A 22,020-nucleotide genomic window follows, 5' to 3' on the forward strand; every position below is an offset into this window, starting at 1 on the left:
GGTGGGTACAATATCTCATAAGTAAATAGAACAAAACCTATATGTAAAGCCCAGCAGGGGCTATGACTAGCCAACATAAGAAGAGCCTGTTGGATTAGGCCATTGGCCCATCTTGTCTACCATCCTGTTCTTACTTTGCCAACTAGATGCCCTTGGGAAGCCTGAAAGTGGGATATGAGTACAATAGCACTCTGCCCACCTGCGATTACCAGCAACTGACTGTCAAGGTAGAACACCCGCTGCTGCCCATCTCTACTTTTTTGGATGGCCACGTGTCCTACTTTACAGTGGAAAGTCTTCTACAGGAAGGAGTCCTCTATTTGAAGGGCTGCCTTGTCCAGATCTGGTTTAAAGAACCACAAGAATGGACAGTAGGGGCCTCGAAGCTTCCCATCAGAAGTTAGCATCTTCAATTGCAGATTTAAGTAAGCACAAAGGTCAACTTGTCAGTTTTCCCCACTATGATGAGCGGTAAAGGTACCCCTGACCATTAGGTCCAGTCGTGGATGACTCTGGGGTTGCGCACTCCCTCAGCTTTACTGGCCAAGGGAGCCGGTGTACAGCTTCCGGGTCATGTGGCCAGCATGACAAAGCCGCTTCTGGCGAACCAGAGCAGCACACGGAAATGCCATTTACCTTCCTGCCGGAGCAGTACCTATTTATCTACTTATCTACTTGCACTTTGACGTGCTTTTGAACCGCTAGGTTGGCAAGAGCAGGGACCGAGCAACGGGAGCCCACCCCGTCACGGGGATTCGAACCTTCCGATCGGCAAGCCCAAGGCTCAGTGGTTTAGACCACAGCGCCACCCGCATCTATTCAAATTATTATTTCAAAATTTTCATCCATACAAATTTTACACTGGATCCATGCCCTCTTTTTGGGCGATGCATTTCTTTCTGCATAAGTGGCCACCCGACACACAGTTGTACTTCTATGAGCCCCCCTTGGGACCTGATTATATCCTAAGTGGGAAATCCAAAGCATGAGCCACCACAAGCTCTGCTTCTTTCAGTGCCTAAATTGACTCTTAATATGCTTTGCTCTGTAAAAACAGTGCATTATTCCATATTAGAATTGACCATGGAGCCTGATCCTCCGTTACTGAGAGCTGTCACAATCCAGCTATCTATGATGGTGCAGCTCATAGAAGAATCTTCCTGGAAGGATAAATCAAATTAGCTTTAACTTCTCGTTTCCCCACCTCTTCTTTCAGTGAAATAATATTGACTCTCTATTGGAAGCAGACAATGGGGCCTCCTCATTGTTAACATTTTCAGTTTCAGTTCACCCATTCCTACAAACTAACCAATTCCTGCTGTTCTGTATTATTTATTTTGTTGCACTGAATACCAAGAGTTATAGCCAACATTCTTCGCATATTGATATACATTACGAGAGTTGAGAGGGAAACCATTCATCTGCCTTGCCTCTCTCTAAGCCTGGATTTCCTTGATTGCAAAATGAGATAAAAACCCCTATCTTGCCTCTAAATACTCTGGGAAGGAATGCTCTCTCTCCCTCTCTCGTCCCTTCCTTCCCTAAAGCATGAAACACACTTTGCTCTCCCCACCCCCAACTTCCTGTTGATGGGCTGGCAACATCCTCACTTGTTTTCTTGGCAGGCTGGAAGTATTACAGCTGAAGATTCAGGAACCTTTGAGGCCTCTTGGGGGATATCATTTCATCCCCTTTGCTTCTAGGTCAGGAAGGTAGAGACTGATCCATTGAGTTCATTCCCCTTGATGTGAGGATGTCCCCCCACTGATTAACAACACTGGGCCAAGCTTGGCGTGCACAATGGCTCCATCAGGAAACTCTGGCAAAGCATCTCATATTCTTTCATTTATATTTATGGGAATGGAAGAGAAAGAGGTGGGTGTTATGCATTGTCCCAAAAAAAGAGGATAAGGAGGGGTGGGGTGGGTGGGGGAGGAATGCTTATTGCTGAGCCAGAAAGTCAATTTTGCATTGAACACAAAGCCTATCAGCCATTGTGGCTGACAGGACAGCTGCAAAAGCAATGGATACATAAAGTGAAAGAAAGGAAAAAAGGAGTGAGAGAAGCTCTTGCTGCAAGAAAAACATAATAAATCCATGAGCTACATGTAGCCCTGGGCGTTTTATGACCAGGAGCAAGCATGAGGGAATGACTCGAACTTAACTAAAGCCGTTAATTACCTGGCTACGATCAAAAGCCTAAGTAAAGGGAGTATATTTATGATGCACCTTAGAGGAGACGCTTCAACTTTCTGCATTTTTTTTATTAATTGGTTTGATTAAATAGATTTAAAGAGCCTAGGCAGGGATTCCTAAATCATACCCCATATTGATCTAACGAAATACTCGATAAATTTTCTAATATGGTTCCTTTCCTTTCTGAGGTCTGGAGGGAAATGTTGCTCTTGGCAATAACTCAGCGCTGAGCCCTCTGTTGTGACATGCATGGATTGCAGAGAGAATGCTGCGCAGGGTGGGTGGCGGGGAGAGCCTCTGCTGCGATTTGCAGGAGCACACAGCATGCTTAACACTTGTTTTCCATGCTCTGCCTCTTAACTGGGGCTAGGCAAAAGTCATAGAGGAGGGAGTAGCAGAAGCCTGGACAAATGGTCTAGTAGTGGCAAAGCTGGCCCTATTTTGAGGCAGAGTGAGGCTGTGTCCCCAGGTGGGAAATGCTGAAGGGCAGGGAATGGAGAGAGCTGTGCAAGCAACAAGGTGTGCCCTGTGCCCTCTAAGCTGGTTTGCTGCCCTCTGGTGTAGTGAAGGACATGCCAAAGTAAGATTCCATTGCCAGTCTGATCAGTTTGTGGGGAGCAGGGAAAGCAGCGAAATGTCTTTTTTTTTTCTAGTTCCACCTAGTTGTTAGATTATCAATCCAATTTTCTATCACAGGGGTAGGCAACCTAAGGCCCGTGGGCCGGATGTGGCCCAATCGCTTTCTCAATCCGGCCCATGGACGGTCTGGGAATCAGCATGTTTTCACATGAGTAGAATGTGTCCTTTTATTTAAGATGCCCCTCTGGGTTATTTGTGGGGTCTGCCTGGTGTTTTTACATGAGTAGAGTGTGTGCTTTTATTAAAAATGCATTTCTGGGTTATTTGTGGGGCATAGGAATTCATTCATTTTATTTTTCAAAATATAGTCTGGCCCACCACATGGTCTGAGGGACGGTGGACCGGCCCACGGCTGAAAAAGGTTGCTGACCCCTGTAATCTATCATGTTTTCTGTGCCTTGCACATCTGAACAGACATGAGTGTTTCATTGGAAGAGCTCATCCCAGTGTAGCCCTTGTGTATCATCGTTGGGCATCATTTGGCAGGCAACAGGCATGCAGGCATTCTCTATAGAAGATGAACAATATATTTATCAAAATGTACAGATCACCCAAGTTGGTTAATTGGATGTTATTTTCAAGTTGGTGCAAAACGTGCACAACTGTGGGCACGGCCCACCAATCAACATAGAAATTGAAGAGTTAAAAAGAAAGAAATCAGTCTCGCTGTGAATAAATTGCATGTGGCTCCAAATAGAACCTTGCTGCTGAACCAGATGAAGGAGGAAAAGATGAAAAGCATAGTTCAAAGTATCCTTCGAGCAGACTTCCTCCTTATCTCATCTCTCCCTATAGTGGTGTGAGATTGAATCAGCCACAACTTATGTGGGAAGTCTGTGGGATAGCTGTGCAATTCAAGGTAACTCTGGTGTTCCAGCCCTTGAGGTTTTTTCTTCTTGCCCACTTATTGTGTTGAATAAAGGACAACTTCCTTTGTTAGCTAGCTAGTGTTGATGGTCAAAGAGTAATGCTCATTTTGCGGGTAGCAGTTTGAAGTTTACTGTTTCCAAAGCTCAGAGACCACAAGGCATCACAACTTCTACTGTATTCCTAAAATATGCTGTTTCTCCCCACAATGATCCCAGTGAACAGCCACAGCTTTTATGCATGGGGTGGAGGTTGCTCCACCCACCCAGAGTCCCACAAACCAACTCACTCTGAAGTAAAGCCTATCAAATTCAGTGGAGTTTACTCTCAAGTAAGCAAGATAAGAATTGCAGCCTAAGCTCCCCACCTGGTAAATTTGCTTCCACTCAAGTGGCTGACTGGCGAAAAGCCTGAAAATTTCTAACTTTGAAAAGGCACTTATTACATTTTTATTTTTTCTGATTTGGGGGCATGGGTGTAGACAGGGGGCAGGAGGGGGCAGCTGCCCCCCTAGAAGCAAATAATTATTGTATTTTACAGACCATAACCAGCACTTTGCCCCTCCAAAAACTGAAGTGGAAGGGGCTTTGCTTTAGCAAGAGCAGCTCTCCACTTACTGGGGGCGGGGGGGGGGGAACACAGCTGTAAAAAAAACACATCAAATAAATAAAGCAAAGTGGATACCGGTACTTAAGCAGTTAAGACAATGGAGCAGAATATCCCTTCAGGCAAGGTTCACCCTATTCACCCTATTGTTCTTCAGAGGGAGTTGTTAATGAGCATTCAGGGATCGCATTAACAGTTCTATTGAGGGTGCAGAGGATTCAATTTGACTAAGGTGGCTCTGCAAGGCTAAAAGGAAGTGAATAAGAAAAGGGGGGACTGTAGCTTTGATAGACACAGTGGTGTTTATAAAAAGCAGTGGTGTTCCAGTCTGCCCCTCCTCCTGCATCTGTATACTGTAAATCAGGGGTGGCCACCTCCCAAGAGACTCTGATCTACTCACAGAGTTAAAAACTGGGAGTGATCTACCCCCTTTTGGGGGGTTCAGGTCAAAGCTGTTGAGTTTTTTTAAGGAAGGGAAGCCCTGTTTTGGGGGGTTTAGGTCAAACTTGTTGAGCTTCTTTTAGGAGGGAGGGAGGCCCATTTTTGTTTAGGGCTTCAGGTCATAGTTCAGCTTTTTTTAGGGAGGAGGGGGGGAGGCACCATTGTCTTAACTGCTTTTTTGGGGGGGAGGCACCTAGGCCTCTAGGAGTTGGCTGCTATGCCTAGGAGTAGGACAATTCAAGAAAGCAGAATGATGCATATGCTATGGCAATATATCAATAGAATCATAGAATTGTAGTCGGAAGGGACCACAAGGGTCATCTAGTCCAACCCCCTGCAATGCAGGAATTTTTTCCTAAGGTGGGGCTTGAACCCACAACATGGTTGAAATATTATGCTGATATGCAGCAACGCCTCGGAGCCGTCGTGACTGCGGCCGTGCCTTGCCTCGCTCTCGCCCACCCTGTCACCCCCTCTCGCCTGCCCGACCCTCCCGTCCTCTCCAGCCAAGCAGGGTAGCCGCCGCTGTTGCCAGCCCCAGAAGCACAAGGTGGCCGCTGCCGCTGCCGCCGCCATGATGTTGTCAGGCCAGCTGGCGCTGTAGCCCCGCCCATGTTCCCACTTTGTGGCCCCGCCCCTGAATGACCATGGCTTGCCCCCCCTAGTTTTGATCCTGGCTACGCCCCTGTTTGGGGGGAAAGGAGGGAGGAATTAAACTCAGTCATGGGGGAGCAGGAGGAAGAGAGAAAGAAACTGATGTTGATCTGCAGCTGCCTGCTCTATGTTTGGGTGATTGACAGCCATGCGCCCACCCCCTAGCCACCTTGTCTAATGCCACATCTTGCCACACTACTGCAGTTATTTTGTTGGTGAATTCTCACTTGCACGCTCTCTGATCATTTTACCTCTTGCCATTGCTCCTACCACTCAGCTCCCATCTCTTATCTGAGATTGATACTCAAGGCTTTACAGATAACTGGAAACAGATTTATGGGGTGACTTTTGTGCCCCATCTGGCCCTATGCCCCCAGCAGAAGTCACTTTCACCAGCCCCTAGGTACATGCTGGAACTTGCTTAGTTAGAAAATAGTCTCTATCCATCCATGCATCCATTTATCCATCCATTCCATGTGATTAATAGTTTGTCATATATATATATATATATATATATATATATATATATATATATATATATATCTGTTTGGAAACTTTAAAAGCTACCTAGTTAAACTGCTGGGCAATATGAAACAGTGACCCGATTCAAAATAAGACAGAGGATCATGCTCATATGAGCACATTCTTTTGTGGTGTAATGCAAAGTGTTGGAGAACACAATTGGAGCGACCACAACACCCTATTGGTGGTCCCTCGATCTTGGGAGCAATTGGGCCTGAGGAGAAGCCAGTCAAAGCGATCAAGGGACCACTATTTAACCGCTGCACATGTCCCTGAGCTTCCTCTTTGGGGCTCAGTGCATTGGAAGACCCGCCCACCTCTCCCTAATTTAGGGCTTGCACTTGACCTTGCTATGCTGTCGTGTGTCACCTGTCGCTGGGACAGGGGCACGGCAGGAATTTTCCCCACTTGGCTGATTGGCTGGTGCCACTTGGGTTTTGCCCTCTGCGTAGCAATCCGCCACAACTTTAAGCTTGCGGATAGGCTCTGGTTCTTGTGGATGGAGTGGCAGGATGCCTAGCCATCCCTATGCTTGGGTATTCCTTTAACAAGGAATCCACGGATTCATGGTTGGTCTTCCCCGTGTGGGGTTGTGCCCTGAGCCTGAGTCCAGGGGACATCTGGGTTGTGGCCTAGCAGGGCTCCTGCTTGTCGCTGTCCCAGGGGTTCACCCATGGCTGACTTATTGTTGGTGCCCAGGGTCAGCGCTGCAGGTAGCTAGTCAATCCAGAGCCTATGCAACCACTCACTTGATTGTAATCAATAAGGTTGTGGCCTAAATTCTGCCAAAAACCAAACCAAAAATTTGAGTCTTGTCTGAATTTATTTCTGGGGGGAGGGTTAAAAGGTCTCCACACACAAACAGGGTAGGAAGTCACAGGAGTGACACATGAATTTTCTTTCCCCCTTGTTGTGGGAAGTGAAATGCACAAGTCTTTTTGAGTTGCAAACCTTGCAGTCTAAAAGTCATCTGCAGATAATAGATCTAAGATTCCCAAATCCCACTTTGCATATTAGAATGGAATGGGAAAAGCATCAGAGTATAAGAATATGACTGCTGGATCAGGCCATAGGTCCATCTAGTCCAACATCCTGTTCTCACAGTAGCCAACCAGATGTTTATGGAAAGCTCAAAAGCAGGACTTGAGTGCAATAGTACTCTTCCCACTTGTGATTACCGGCAACTAGTGTTCAGGGCTTACTGCCTCTGACAGTGGAGGCGGAACATAGCCATCATGGTTAGTAGCCATTGATAGCCTTATTCACCATGCACGTGCCCAATCCTGTTCTAAAGTTGGTAGGAAAGAAGAATCAGGGTTTACCCATTTTTTCCTTTTCATTACGGATAAACCAACAGCCTGATAAATGAAGCCTATTTAGCAAAGAGAAATTGTTCTTTGACAAATAATTTCCTCCCCCAACAGAGAGCAAGATTGGAATTAATCAGTACTGTTTTTGACAGTCAAGTCTGTTTTTACTGCAAGATGCAGATTACATGGCAAGAACTCTGCTTATACGCTTCAGCTAAATTACTCCTTATTTAGAGGAAAGTGAGAGCAAAGGGATCTAATTGCCCTGCATTTTCATGAAAGTAGTGCAAGGAAATTATATATACTGTATATATTTCTTCTGGTAAGGCATAGGCCTGCGGAAGTAGCAAAAGGAGTCTTGAAAATAATTTGTGACTAATGTGCAGCAACCTCTGAGCATATAACAACATCTGATAGCTTCTGAAGGCTATAACCACGCCAAAGGGTACCCGGCAAAGGGCGGTTAAGTTGTCCTCTTCCTGTGCGTTGGAGGAAATGTTATATCTGCACTGTTGGAGGTAAAATACTTCTGAATACCAGCTGATGGAATACAGAGGAAGGGTGAGCACCACTGCACTCAGATCCTGCTTATGAACTTCTCATTGCCATCTGGTTGGCCCTTGTGAGAAGAGGATGCTGTAGTGGATGGGCCACTGGCTTGACCCAGTAGGATCTTCTTTACTGAAATGGAAATGCCCAAGTGCCATGTGATCTACTCGAAGATGCAGCAATCTGGGAGTCCTGAGGAATTTCCATGCTCAGCCTGTGAAAGAAGACGAGAACACCACTCGAATCATCTAGCTTCTGCGAGCTTGCCTTCCTGCTGTTCACTAATGAGAGAAGCAAAACAAATGGCACACTTTAGCCTTCATCTGAATCAAAGCTTTACTTCTAGAAAACAACGGCCGATGGAAATTAAAGGAATTAGCTGGAGGATTGCATTTCTCATTAGTATAAGATATTTATTTTATTTTGTTGGAGTTTTTTAAAAAAAATTTTTAAAAAGTTTTTAAAGGAAAATGCAGAGGGAAGCACAATTCTTCCTCACCATTTTTGGTCTCAGTGGGGCTGTATTTAAACAGTTCCGTCGACAAATGCAAGGGATGTGGGGATGGTTAGTGGAATCTGGTCTCTGCTTCTCCAGTTCCACTTGCTCGTCATGCCAGATGACAGCATCATTTAAGATGAGCTGTGCTTGGGGCTGTGTATATTCACTGTCCCCAAACATCCAGACTGCATGGCAGAGAGAGCCCCAGAACCTGCTCTTGGAATAAATCATGCAAATTGCGGCCATATTGACAAAATTAGAATAATTTATTCTTCCAAGACTCATATGTCCATTGGAAAAAATAGGAGTGGCAGAGTGCAAAGAGAGAGAAAGACGTTTGGGCTGATCTGCAGTAGGAGTGGTGAGTGGGAATAGGGAAATGTCTGGTCATTAGAATTCATCTGCTGATGGGTCATTGCTGTAGCGAGCGTATAAACAGCTGGTATGAAACATCTCCATTGGCTGTCAGTCTGTTTCAGTGCCCAGCACTGGTGTGGCCTTCTCCTTTAAAGTCTTGAATAGTTTGGGTCTTCTTGTTGCTGTATGAGCTCCCCAAGGTTCTCCTATTGAAATCATGCTCTGGGTACTGGGTATGCGGCTAAAAACTGGAAACCAAGTGAGAACGAAAGTAGCACAGTTTATGCTGATTGAGAGGAAGAGATGGAAGAGAGATGTAGAAGAGGGAGTGGTGCCTCAGGAGAAGAAAGGCAGGCAAGGCAGTTTGGGTGCTGGGAGGCATTTAATAAGGAAATTTAAATAATTTCAACCACAGATAATATATTTTGGCCACTTTAAGTCACGTTGATTGATCACACTAGGATAACAACTACCCAACAAAGCAGGGTTGTATTACTGAAGAATGCTTCCTCTTGGACCTTCCTTGTGCTACTTTGGTCATATCACTGCCACCAACTTTTATTGAAACAACAGCGGGGCGGAGGCGGGAACTCATGTTTCCATAGTTTTCTCTTCCTCCTTGGATTTTCCATCGTAAGACACTTGTATCACAAGGTAAAATACAAATTGCTTCTCTTGAACAAAGTCAATGGAATTGTTTATATAGTACGTTCTACGGGAGATTTAAGCTGTCGTGAATTTGTGTGTCCTTTATTCTACTCACAATGTCATGAGACCATCTCATTAGCATGAGGAGGTCATTCCAGGTCTCTAATACACTTCCAAGCATATCAAATCACTTCCATACAATTAAAGGCACAGTGAACAACTTCGCAATTAGTTATGCATCATATTTTTATATTATTTTGTGAGTGAAGTAAAAAAAAAACCTCTCTAAAGTTGTTTCCATTGCTCAGTTTACCTTCCTGCCTGTCAACAACAAATTCATGCAGAAAGAAAATTAAAGGCATTATTCCCTCTCCTGAAAACAAGCCTCTCCTTAGCTTCATTTCTGAAAACTACACCCAAAACCACATCTCCAAATGTTTACTACCTAATATATTTTTGAATGTTTTAACTGATATAAGGCATTTGTACAATAACATTAACATCTGGGCTAACCCTAACTCCCCTACCAAGTTTCGGCCTGATGTTAATTAAAACAGGCAAGTTATAAACCTCAGGAAATGGCAGCTGACCCTAACTATGAATGTAATGCTATAATAATATGCAGTAAAAATACAGCATCGTAGAACTGCTATCCAAACCACTCTGGGAATGATACTCTTTCTTTCCAGAATAAATTCTTTTTGCTCAAGGAAACTGGATTGTAACTCCATTCCCTCTTCACCACCATCATGGTACCTTGGTAGGTTTAGCTTTTCAATTCAGTAGGTGGCACTCTCTTCTACGTTGCTATGAAAATAAATATCCATTTGCTACTTTAGAAGTCTTTTGTATTCCCTAGTCAATATCTTCTGGAGAAAGCCTTAACAAAACTAAAGCTAATTCAGGTTCTATTCACTTGACTAGTTTTCTTTCAACATCTGACCATGGACAATTTGGGTTCTCATTTTGTAAAACCATACCAAGATGTTCTTTGAAAATTTGGAATTCATTGACTTTTATCAGCTTTGACTGATGTACCCAACAATGACTCTGTCTGGAGAACGGGTCCTGCTACAGTTTTGTATTCTTTGATAAACTCCTGTTTGGATTACTGCAGTGTGTTAAAGCAGCCCAGAAACTGGGACTAGATTGATCCAGTAATATTACACCAATGCTTTATCATCTTCATTGTCTTCCAGTCCATGTCCTACCGGTATCTCTATTCAAAGTCTTGAAAACCTTACATGGATGGGGCCAGTTTACTTGAAAGACTGCCTCCTCCCACATTTACCTCCCTGGATTATCTTCTCTGGCTTCAGGTCCGAAATAAGGAGGGACAGAGAAGGTCAACAGTAGTGGTGTCTCTGCTGTGGAATGTTCTTCTTAGAGATTGCTTGGTATCCACATTGCAGCAATTCTGGTGCCAGACTATCTTTCCTTTCCTTCACTTAAATTGTGTGTGTGTGTGTGTGTGTGTGTGTGTGTGTGTGTGTGTGTGTTTAGATCTGTTATGCTGTTGTTATCATCTGCCACTGATTTTATCCTGGTTTTATTCTACTGTCGGTTATGTTATGTTTTGGATTTTATGTCCTATTTTTATACTTTATGATCTTAATTTTTAATTGCAAACTACCCAGAGGACTTTTCTTAGTGGACCATATTTAATATTGTAAATATCACTCACTCACTCACACACACTTATCTAAGGCTGAAAGTGAGTGGTTATTTGCGCATCCGGAACCTTAGAAGCAATACAGTGGTACCTCAGTTTAAGTACACAATTGGTTCGGGAAGTCTGTACTTAACCTGAAGCGTACTTAACCTGAGGTGAAATTTCCCATTGAAAGTAATGGAAAGTGGATTAATCCGTTCCAGACGGGTCCGCGGAGTACTTAACCTGAAGCGTACTTAACCCGAAGTATGAGTGTAATTGATTCTGGCAGTCCGTACTTAACCTGAAGCGAACTTTCCTATTGAAAGTAATGGAAAGTGGATTAATCTGTTCCAGACGGGTCTGTGGAGTACTTAAACTGAAAGTACTCAAACCGAAGCGTACTTAAACTGAGGTATGACTATATTCTTTTTGTGCCTGTGAAGGGACTGGAAAGTAAAATTCATAATTCTTCTATTAATGTGCAAGATGGTTACGTAGATAAGGACCCTCCATGGATATGATTTCAAATGACAGCATTTGCTGTTTCAGTATTGTATTAATTGCACATGGTGTCCATTTATTCAAAACATTCCTCCAGTTTTAGTACAAGGAAAATAACCCCTTTCAACTGGATTGTCTCATGCAAGATTGGTGACTTCTCACAAAGCGCAAGGCGGGATGGCAGTGCTTTTTATACAGCTGCAACACTGTGGAAACAAATGAAGAACTACGTGCCTTTTCACATGCTGAGCTGTAAGCTGATCAGTGCCAGCGTTGTTATCAGGAAAACAGGAAGTGCAGCAGGAAATACTTAATTAAAGTGTTATTCCCTGCTATAGGGCATTAGATCTGCTAGATTGGGCTTTGGCAAGACAGTGGCTCTTTCTTCCAAATCAGGTATTCTAGTCTGTGTCATAGCTGCCAAGTTTTCCCTTTTCTCGCGAGGAAGCCTATTCAGCATAAGGGAATTTCCCTTAAAAAAAGGGAGAACTTGGCAGCTATGGTCTGTGTAGATCAGCAGTCATCAGAAAAAAGACCCACACAGACATCTTATGAACAATTGGCTCTGAGTGCTGATTATATACAAGCATTACATGTAGAAGCATCCAAAGCAGCAGAAAGACCATTCCCCTTGTTCGCTCCGCTATGCGTTATTTATGTTCTTGATGGTGCAGAAAAGGAATATGCAAGCCAAAATGACAGGTTGAAAATGCCTGAAAAGAATTCAACTCACGAAATAATTGTTTTTAATAACAAGGTGCCATGGGGAATTCATGTTTACCTTGAAAGCAGGCCCTCTATCTAAAGAAGCTAGTATGGTGTAGTGGTTAGAGTCCTGCGGAGACCATGGTTGAAAGCTCCCCTCAGCCATGAAGTTCATTGGGTGGCCTTGGTCTAGTCTCCATTACGTACCCTAACCCAAGTGCAGATGGAGAGAACCACAGTGGTACCTCTACTTACGAATTTAATGCATTCCGAACGCACATTTGTAAGTCGAAAAAACGTGTAAGTCGAATCCCATAGGAATGCATTGGGAGAAAAAATTTGTAAGTTGAAGCAACCCTATCTAAAAATTCGTAAGTAGAAAAAATCCTATCTAAACCGCATCCAAGATGGCGGACGGAGCTCCGTTCGTAAGTAGAAACATTCGTAAGTAGAGGTACCACTGCATTTATGTTACCTTGAGTTCCTCGGGGAAAAGTTGGGCTGTAAATGTAATAGGTAAGCAAGCAACCTTTAAATATATGTACCTAAACAGTTCAATAGATACAGTATTGCTTTTCCTAGCAGTGGATGTGCAGTGATGGTGAACTCTTCAACAGCTGAATTTCAGCTGGTCATGCCACTGTTAAAATGCACAAGATTGGAACCTCCATCAGGGGCAACACTACATCAGTGGCCCTGCTCCATTAACTTCCTCTCTGGCCACCTACAGCTCCCTGCATTCCCACCCCCCAATCTAATCCACATGGTTCCCCAACTCTCCAGAGCAGATTGTGAGGCTATTCAGAGGACTGCAGGGGGCAAGAGAAGGTGAAATCCCAGTACACGAGTGGAAGTCTATTCACTCATGCATGGGCAGCATATACAACCCCAAGTCAATAAAATTCTGCTGTATCTGATTATATATGGCTGAAGCTAAGGCCCCAAAATAAAAGGATGCCTAGCAGCACCAGATAACTAAGTCACTACTTCCATTGGGACTAAAAATTAGTGGCAGCAGAGAAAAAGGCGACAGGAGATTTTGAAACTTTTGATCACCCAACAAGACTTCTGAAGCAAATAGGTCAGCCTTAGTGAAATCTGAGGTGCTAACAGCAAACTTATGGCATGTTCATCTCCAAAAGCTGGGATTGAAATATTCTCTTCACTTTTATTTACTTGGTTGAGTCAGTGTAGTTAGATGAAGGACACAGCAGCAGCAGCAGCAACAACAACAACAATAGTCTTTCCGGCACTGCCCACTGGGATTATTCCCTCTCACAATTTGCAGGTAGCTGAATATTAGGAAGTGTGTTTCTCCCTTTTTAAAGATACTTAATGCAATCAACTGCAAGTAGAAAATCCTGTCAACAGACACAGCACATTTCCTAAGCAAGGAGAGTGGCACAGCTGGTGGAGAATTCAGAGAACCCTGAATAATATATTGCTAGGGAAATGTTGGGGTGATTTGAGTTAATTATGGCGATGATTATGTAGTTATTTATACCCCACCTTTCTTCCTGATGGGACTCAAGGCAACTTACAGATAAAAATAAGAACTGCTAAAAGCATAGGGGAAAAACAATTATTAAAAACAATTAAACATTCTTAGAATTTAAAATATCTGCCTGCCTACCTACCCACCTATGATATATTAAAACTATACAAATAATTACAATGAAAACAGCATGGCTGAGTTAATTTTCCCTAAGGAGGGAGCTGCACAAGTCACTGCTTATTGGGCAACTTTGCTCAGGATAGACATGGCATTGTCCCATGCTAAAGCAGTGTGGGGGAGAGTCAGGCCCTGTTTGTCACCTGATGGGAGCCTCTCTTGCTGGGAAATGAGAGGTTACTACAGATGGCAGAATGATGTCTTGATGACAGGTCTCTGGCCAGTGAAGAGCTTGGTCAAGGAGAGTCTAGCTCAAAATGAATTGACCACCAATGAATTGATACTGATGCAGATTCAGCATTCCACCCTCTCCTTGGCTGAAAAGCACAAGTTATGAAAGAATATCATTTGAATTGAGGGCACAAGGCACAAGGAAAGATTGAGGGCACAAGGCACAAGGAGAAGGGGACGACAGAGGACAAGATGGTTGGACAGTGTTCTCGAAGCTACCAACATGAGTCTGACCAAACTGCGGGAGGCAGTGCAAGACAGGAGTGCCTGGCGTGCTCTGGTCCATGGGGTCACGAAGAGTCAGACACGATTAAATGACTAAACAATAACAATCATTTGAATATTCTTTATATAGGAGCTATCCCAGATGAATGTAAACCAAGCACTTGGGAAGAGGAATATTTGGCCCATTATAGATAGTAATATCCTGGAAGCATACCTAAAATGAACATTTCAGGCCTTTTTATATGACACATACACAAAACAAAGAATCTCTAAGTTGGCACGCGGGGAAGCCTCTCTTTATGCAAGGTCTGAAAATACAAAGATAATGCTAGAGAACTAAATTAGTTGTATTTAAAATAAAATAAAATAGTGAGATTGAGTAGATGCATTTTATGGTCTGTGAGAAGCTGATGCATCGGTGATATGCAATCACCAAAAGCAGGGTTATGATGGATGCCCCCACGGACCTTCCTTCTGTTTATGGCATGGGAAAGGTCAATTTTTGTCCTGTACAATGTGTCACTGCTAAAAATATGACTCCAATAATTTATGGCAAATTGCTCCGCTAATTTACCACAAACTATAAATAACACTGCTTGAAAAGAAGCACAATATGCTCCTGCAATAAACAAGGAAACTATTCGCTTGATTCAAACCATATTGATGATAACATGTTAATTGGTACAGCCTAGTGTTTGAATTGTGTATTCTCAGGAATGTGCTTTTCCACTTTTCCATTCATGTGCCATTTTGGATACAATTAGATAAACCTACTGGCAAAGTTACACTTCTTAGGTGATGAGAAAGCATTGACACAAGCTAGATCTCAGCCTTCAACTATGTCCATGCTGTGTAGGATGCCAATAGCATTCTGGAACCCTCAAGCTTCCTTTTGAAGAAAGCTTCTATACCTTAATACTGCAGGAGAAAAAGGACCTGAATACTTGACAACAAGGAATCCACAAAGTGAAAAAAGAAGTGAGCCAATTGACTATGACAACCAATATTTCAGATCTAATAGTTTCTAAATATATAGTTTGATACACCAGCTAACAATAACAACAACAACCAATTTATCATTTATATGCTGCCCATCTAACTGGGTTGCCCCTGCCACTCTGGGCAGTTCCCAACAGAATATTTAAAACACAATAAAACATTAAAAACAGGGCTGCCTTCAGATGTCTCCTAGGTCAGATAGTTGTTTATTTCCTTGACATCAGACAGGAGGGTGTTCCACAGGGTGGGTGTGACTACTGAGAAGGCCCTCTGCCTGGTTCCCTGTAACTTCACTTCTTGCAGTGAGGGAACTGCCAGAAGGCCCTTGGAGCTGGACTTCAGTGTCTGGGCTGAAAGATGGAGGTGGAGATGCTCTTTCAGGTATAAAAAGAAGAAGAAGCAAGGCTTTATTAGGGGCTTATATCCCTAGGATAGATAGCAAGAACCTCCACACAAACAATTCAATAATTTTGCCACATAGAGATAATGCTATCAGGACTTTCTCAAACCATAGAAAACTTGCCTACTTTCCAACATACTATAGTTTTAATTTTTGAACCTGAATAATTAGAGGGGTGCATCAGATTTGGGTGGATTCCAAATCAAGAACTGAAATGAGCTCCTTTGGACAGATTTGGGACTTATTCAAGTTAAAACAGGATTTCTGCTAACTGCCCTAATCCAAAGTGGGCACCTCTGAAGTGATTTGGTGATTCAGATTTTTTAAACAACAACAACTATGCAGATACCATGTATGCAAAAACTGAAACATTTCTCCCCTGGCTTGTCAAACAACAAAAATGTGGGGATACTTGGACATAACAACAAAGATTCTGCATAGAATCATAGAGTTGGAAGAGACCACAAGGGCCATCCAGTCCAACCCCCTGCCAAGCAGGAAACACCATCAAAGCATTCCTGACATATGGCTGTCAAGCCTCCGCTTAAAGACCTCCAAAGAAGGAGACTCCACCACACTCCTTGGTAGCAAATTCCACTGCCGAACAGCTCTTACTGTCAGGAAGTTCTTCCTAATGTTTAGGTGGAATCTTCTTTCTTGTAGTTTGAATCCATTGCTCCGTGTCCGCTTCTCTGGAGCAGCAGAAAACAATCTTTCTCCCTCCTCTATATGACATCCTTTTATATATTTGAACATGGCTATCATATCACCCCTTAACCTTCTCTTCTCCAGGCTAAACATACCCAGCTCCCTAAGCCGTTCCTCATAAGGTATCATTTCCAGGCCTTTGGCCATTTTGGTTGCCCTCTTCTGGACACATTCCAGCTTGTCAGTATCCTTCTTGAACTGTGGTGCCCAGAACTGGACACAGTACTCCAGGTGAGGTCTGACCAGAGCAGAATACAGTGGTACTATTACTTCCCTTGATCTAGATGCTATACCCCTATTGATGCAGCCCAAAATTGCATTGGCTTTTTTAGCTGCTGCATCACACTGTTGACTCATGTCAAGTTTGTGGTCTACCAAGACTCCTAGATCCTTTTCACATGTACTGCTCTCAAGCTAGGTGTCTCCCATCCTGTATTCAAGTATTTCTGTCAACACATCCACCTCTGTCAAATCAGCTTTACACTCCATTTCTCTGAACTGTGGTGCCAATTCAGCAGAACACAAGCTTGAAGCTGCCCACCTACATTCACTATAACTCCCACACCCAATCTTCTAATATTTTCTTGGGGCACTTCCACAATTTTCTCAACAAAACCACAGGCAGGGAAGAAATTCCCTTTAATCCACTTCCCCATTTTAATGCAACCTAGCACAAAAGCCCCCAAGCTCTATCCATTCTGGGTGTGTGTGTGTGTGTGTGCTACAATGTTTGCAAATTCCATTTAGTTCTGCCAAACCTGTAGTCTTTTAGAATTTCCCTAAGATAGTGAATGAGGGAGGAACAATTTTTCCCCCTGAATTGGGATTTGGATTCATACCTAAAGCAAATTAGCCATCCTACAAAGCAAGCTGTTTTCTGTAGCACCAAATCAGGATCTTATCTGAATCTTGTGGTCAGTGCACATTTATTTACCTTAATGGTCCCTCAGGGATGGAAACACAGAGTATAAAAATTTCAATAACCAACAAATAAACTTTTCTGAAAGGAGCAGTTAAACCTTTTCTATTCCATCCTCTTTATAACTTCACCACGCCCTGTTCCCCTTGCCTTTCTGTGATCACCCTGTCCTGTGCAATATTTAGCACACACACACACACACACACACACAAAACAACCTGTAGCTGGAACTAACTGTAAAGAAAATATGCAGTGTGTTCATCTTCCATAGCCTCTCACCCTCCAAAGTTCATGTCCATTCTATGCAAAATTTATGGCAATGGCACATGAAAGCTACTTCCTTTCAGGGCATTTACCACCATCAACTCAGTAACCATCCCTTATGATAAGGTTCCGATCTCTGGTTGTTCTCCAATGACTGGATATTCCAATGTCTGCTAGGAGCACCTACCTATGTGTGTTGAAAAATGTTGTGAGAGTGACCACGCCTTTTTGTCAATGGCTTAAAGCTTAGATAAGCTCAGAGTGTTTAAATTGGCAATTCTAATAGCTACCCGAATCCAATTCAATTCACTGCGGCTTGACTTGTAAAGCAATTGGTGATACAGCATTAATGCCAACTAATCTGATAAAAATTGACACAGTGACAGTGTTTGGCCGTTAGTACAGACAGCCCTTTATGTTATTGTAAATCCATTGCAGTTTTACAAGTTATCAGGGCGAGTTCATGAAAGGGCAGAAAATTTCCCCTCGCTACACAGCCAGATAAGGTGACTGAGCCTGCGAGGCAAACCTGCAGTTTCCTGCCACGTTTCTGCCAAACAAGCCACTGAATTCAAGAGCATTAAAAGGCAAAATTCATCACAACTAATTTCTATTTGCCGTCTATTAGGCTACATTGTTTTGTCCTCAACGTCAGGTTAAATAATGAACCTCTTGGAATAGAGTAAATTAACCTCCACTTTATGTTCATGTCATTGTCAAATGGAAACATCACTTGTACAAATGAAAAAGATTCATTAGTAACACTAATGCATAAGCTGCACTCTAGTAAAAGATAAGAGCGATTGAGGTCCTGTCATAATGCAGTGTCGAACTGCCGGCTTGTTATTTATGACGCCTGCCATAATCTTTGGAGATTATTTTCAGCAATGGTAATTAGCACACAATGCATCAAGAACAATTATGGAACAATGTCTTTGCTTGACAGGTACGCCACACAGCTGCGGGCGGGCTGTGATCCATGAGAAATTCAATCAAATCTGCATGCTGCCAGGAGTTTATTAATATTTCTCCTTTCTGAAGCAGCTTGAAAGGCAGCTATGCTTGACCGGCCACCCAAAAATACTTAGCAATGTGACACGAGCATGTTCCTTGTTAACATGTACCTGTTAGCACCAAGACTTCCCAGACACTTAGACCAGATGAGAAAATGTCAGTTCATTTGCAGCTTGTAACATCAAGGGGGCAAGTCTGCTCATTTCTACATTTCCATTCTCTCTCTCTTATTCAGATAGTATGAATATTGTTAAATTAAAATGTCAGGTATAGGCAAGAAATACTGATCTGGCTTAAATCAATGACATCATCACTGAAGGATGACCTGTGTTGCCCATGAGGGCATCTGCCTCATTGAATACCTGGCCTACCTATTAAATTAAGATAGGCAATATCCACCGAGTTCCATATGTCCTTAAGGCCAACTGACAGTAACATCACGACACTATGCCTGGGAGAATCATCAAAGCCCATGCATTGGGGATCAACTCCTGTTATTTCTGCGCTGTGAGAACCATAGCATCCTGTTCCCCAGAGCAGCCAACAAGAACTTCCAAGATGCCCAGAAGAAGGACACCAAGGCACTAGCTCTCTCCTATTCTGGCTGCCCAGCAGCTGCATGGTTTTTGTGTGTGGTGTGAAATGAGTCTTGAAGTGAGTTTCATAGCAAGTTCAGTTCCAAGCGGTAAACTTCTTCCTCCAGAGATGGTTCTGTCTCTCTCCACCCCTCTTCTAGTTGCCAACATTCTGTTACTTTGGCGGGACAAAGAAACATAACCCAGGAAGGGCCTGTGTGGGCAACAGCAGACTTGATTCTTCATGGCTGGACCTGAGAACAACTAGGCAGGTGCCTATAGGGTCTTCTTGGGTTGTATTCAACATGACTGAGGTTCCACCAGTGCAACGATTTTCTTTCTGCAATGGAAACTTATTCCCCTCTTCTCCTCGTGCATGGCCTCCCCAATCTGTTATGGGGTTCCCCCCTCCAACCTTTCAAAGCAGATTTGGGATTGGCAGATTTGAAGGACCACAGGCAGGCCTGTGTAGAGCTTATCTGAGGCCTGGGGGTGGGAGTGTTGGTAGAATAAACTCAAACAAAAAAAGCAGCTGGTCCTTGGTGGGGCACCTCAGCCAGCCTAGCCTTCGCAAGACCTGGGGCAAGTGTGCCCGCCCGCCTCCTCCCCCTGCACGGGCCTGGTAGCAGCTATGTCTTTGCATGAGTTTATGCACGGGCAATTTGTGTCTGTGTTCACAGAGTGAAGAAGTGCGTTGTGTTCCCCAGAGATTCTCTCAGTATACAACCATCACTATCTCCATCATAATAACATGGTTTTAAAGCACAGAAAGGCACAGCACCACTGATACAGTCATATTACATTACTAATCCTCATGGTGAAAACAGCAACTTCTCCAGTTGTAGAATTCAGGAGGTTTGAAATTCCAAGCCATTATCATGCCTAACGCCTGGGCTGTGGGGTGGAAGGAGTGAGTTTAGTTCAGGTTTTCAAACTTGTTTTAATTTACTTTTTATATATTAAAAAGTCAATGTTAAGCAAATCGTAGAAACTAAACTTGGTACATACTATGGACTCAGGATGGTTGGTGCCAATTTGCATGTACATGTTCATATAGATTCATGTCATTGACATAACATTTACATGAATAAGCTGCATAACAGGCTATGAGGGTCATGTCACATTTCTTTTGTGATGCCACTTGAGCCAGAAAACCTCTCTCTTGGGTTTTTCAATTATCTGGAGAAGCTGACGAATGGTGTGGGTTGGTGTGATATCAGAAATTCTGCAAAAATCCAGTGCAAATTCAAATTTGCAACCCTGCTCTTCAAAATCATAACATTAAGATTGGAAACAATTGCATTTAAACATGAAATACATTAGAGGACTTCTGTGTGCATGCCTTCTGTTTTCTCAGCTTTTCAGCTGCTTTCCTGTTTTGTTTTCAAAGTTTTCTAGCCCCAGTCAGGAGACTGTGGCTTGTCCGTGTTAATGAACACTGCCACTCGATTGAGATGTCAATAAGGGCCCTGCAAGGCACGCAATAGTGACTGAGAGAATATATGCGGCCCAATGGACTGTGGTAATACGTTGCCTGCTCTTGTCATACAGCCTCGTTAAGATAGTTTGCCTGGAGCTCCAAGAAATGGGAGACAGAAATTTGCTGCACCATCCTATGTGCAAGGTTAGCATGGTTCAAAGCCTGGAAAGTGGCTCTATCTGAGCAATCCGTTGGCACCCTCCTGTTTTTTACCTTGCATTCGCTAGCGGTTTCACTAATAGTGCAGCGGGAGGTACATCACCTTCAGTTTTGCCACTGCACAAATTTAGACCAAAACGCTGTGTATCTGAAGATAATTGTACTTAGGAGGCCCTGTTTCCAATGAGCGGGGGTCTTTATCCTGATATTATTCCAGGCAATTGTTCCTCTCCTCACACAGTTCTTCCAGTTGTGCTGTGGGAAGAGCAAAACAAACAAGGAAATAAATAAGTGTTGTCGATGAGAGTCATTTTGTATTTGCGTTCTTGATTTGCGTACTTAATAGCGATGTATTCCTCTGGAAGCTAGAGCTCGGGTGGACTTGTCTCTATCTCCCCGCTGCTCTTTCCCAAATTCCCTTTTGCAAATTGTGACGCTATTTCCCAGCTGTTCTTTGATGGCTCACATTCTCTCTGAATATCTCCAGGTATTTGACACTCAACAGACAGCTGGTATCTTGGAATATTTGCATGCTGCAGGCACATTCAGTATGTGAAAGTATTGTTTGCTGATTTGAAAAATGGTACATCGTAGTGGTTTTCAGATTTTCAGGGAACATTTTCTGGAGCTGGGTGAAATGACCTCTAGCTCACTCCACAAATTAGTTCAACTTGGGCACTCGAAAGGCCCAGTTACCCTCTTTCCACAAACCTCCATGCTTCTGCCCCTACTGCCACATCCTTCTCTCCCCTCTTTCCCCCTTAAGGAGCAATTTACCTTAGGAATGACTCCCAAGTGGTGGGAGGCAGGACAGAAAGTCAGGAGGCCAGGAGAACCTTGAATATAACCTCTATGGTGCCTGGCAGAAACATGTTCTGTAGGTCATTTCCCACCAGGTATTGTGGAAATTATCTTGGGAAAGGAAGAGGGGATAATGGGTGGTGGCATGTGCTGATGAATAGAACAGGGAGACCTCACAGCTGCAAAGCTTGCCTTATTTTCCAGAGGATCATGGAGCACATAGCCAAACCCTGTAATCCCTGGTAGTAGATAATGCCTGGCAGGAACATCATTTGTAGTTGATAAATGGTCCTGCCAGGTCTTTCCTGGTCCACTTTCCTGCCCACCACTTCCTGTTATCTCTTTCTTTCTTTTTTTTTTACAAAAGGTAAGCCTTTTTTTTTCCTCCTTAAAAAATAGAGCACTGGCAGGGAAGTGGTGGAAGT

This window comes from Zootoca vivipara, chromosome 2, assembly GCF_965207765.1.
Source record: "Zootoca vivipara chromosome 2, rZooViv2.hap1.1, whole genome shotgun sequence".
Taxonomy (NCBI): domain Eukaryota; kingdom Metazoa; phylum Chordata; class Lepidosauria; order Squamata; family Lacertidae; genus Zootoca; species Zootoca vivipara.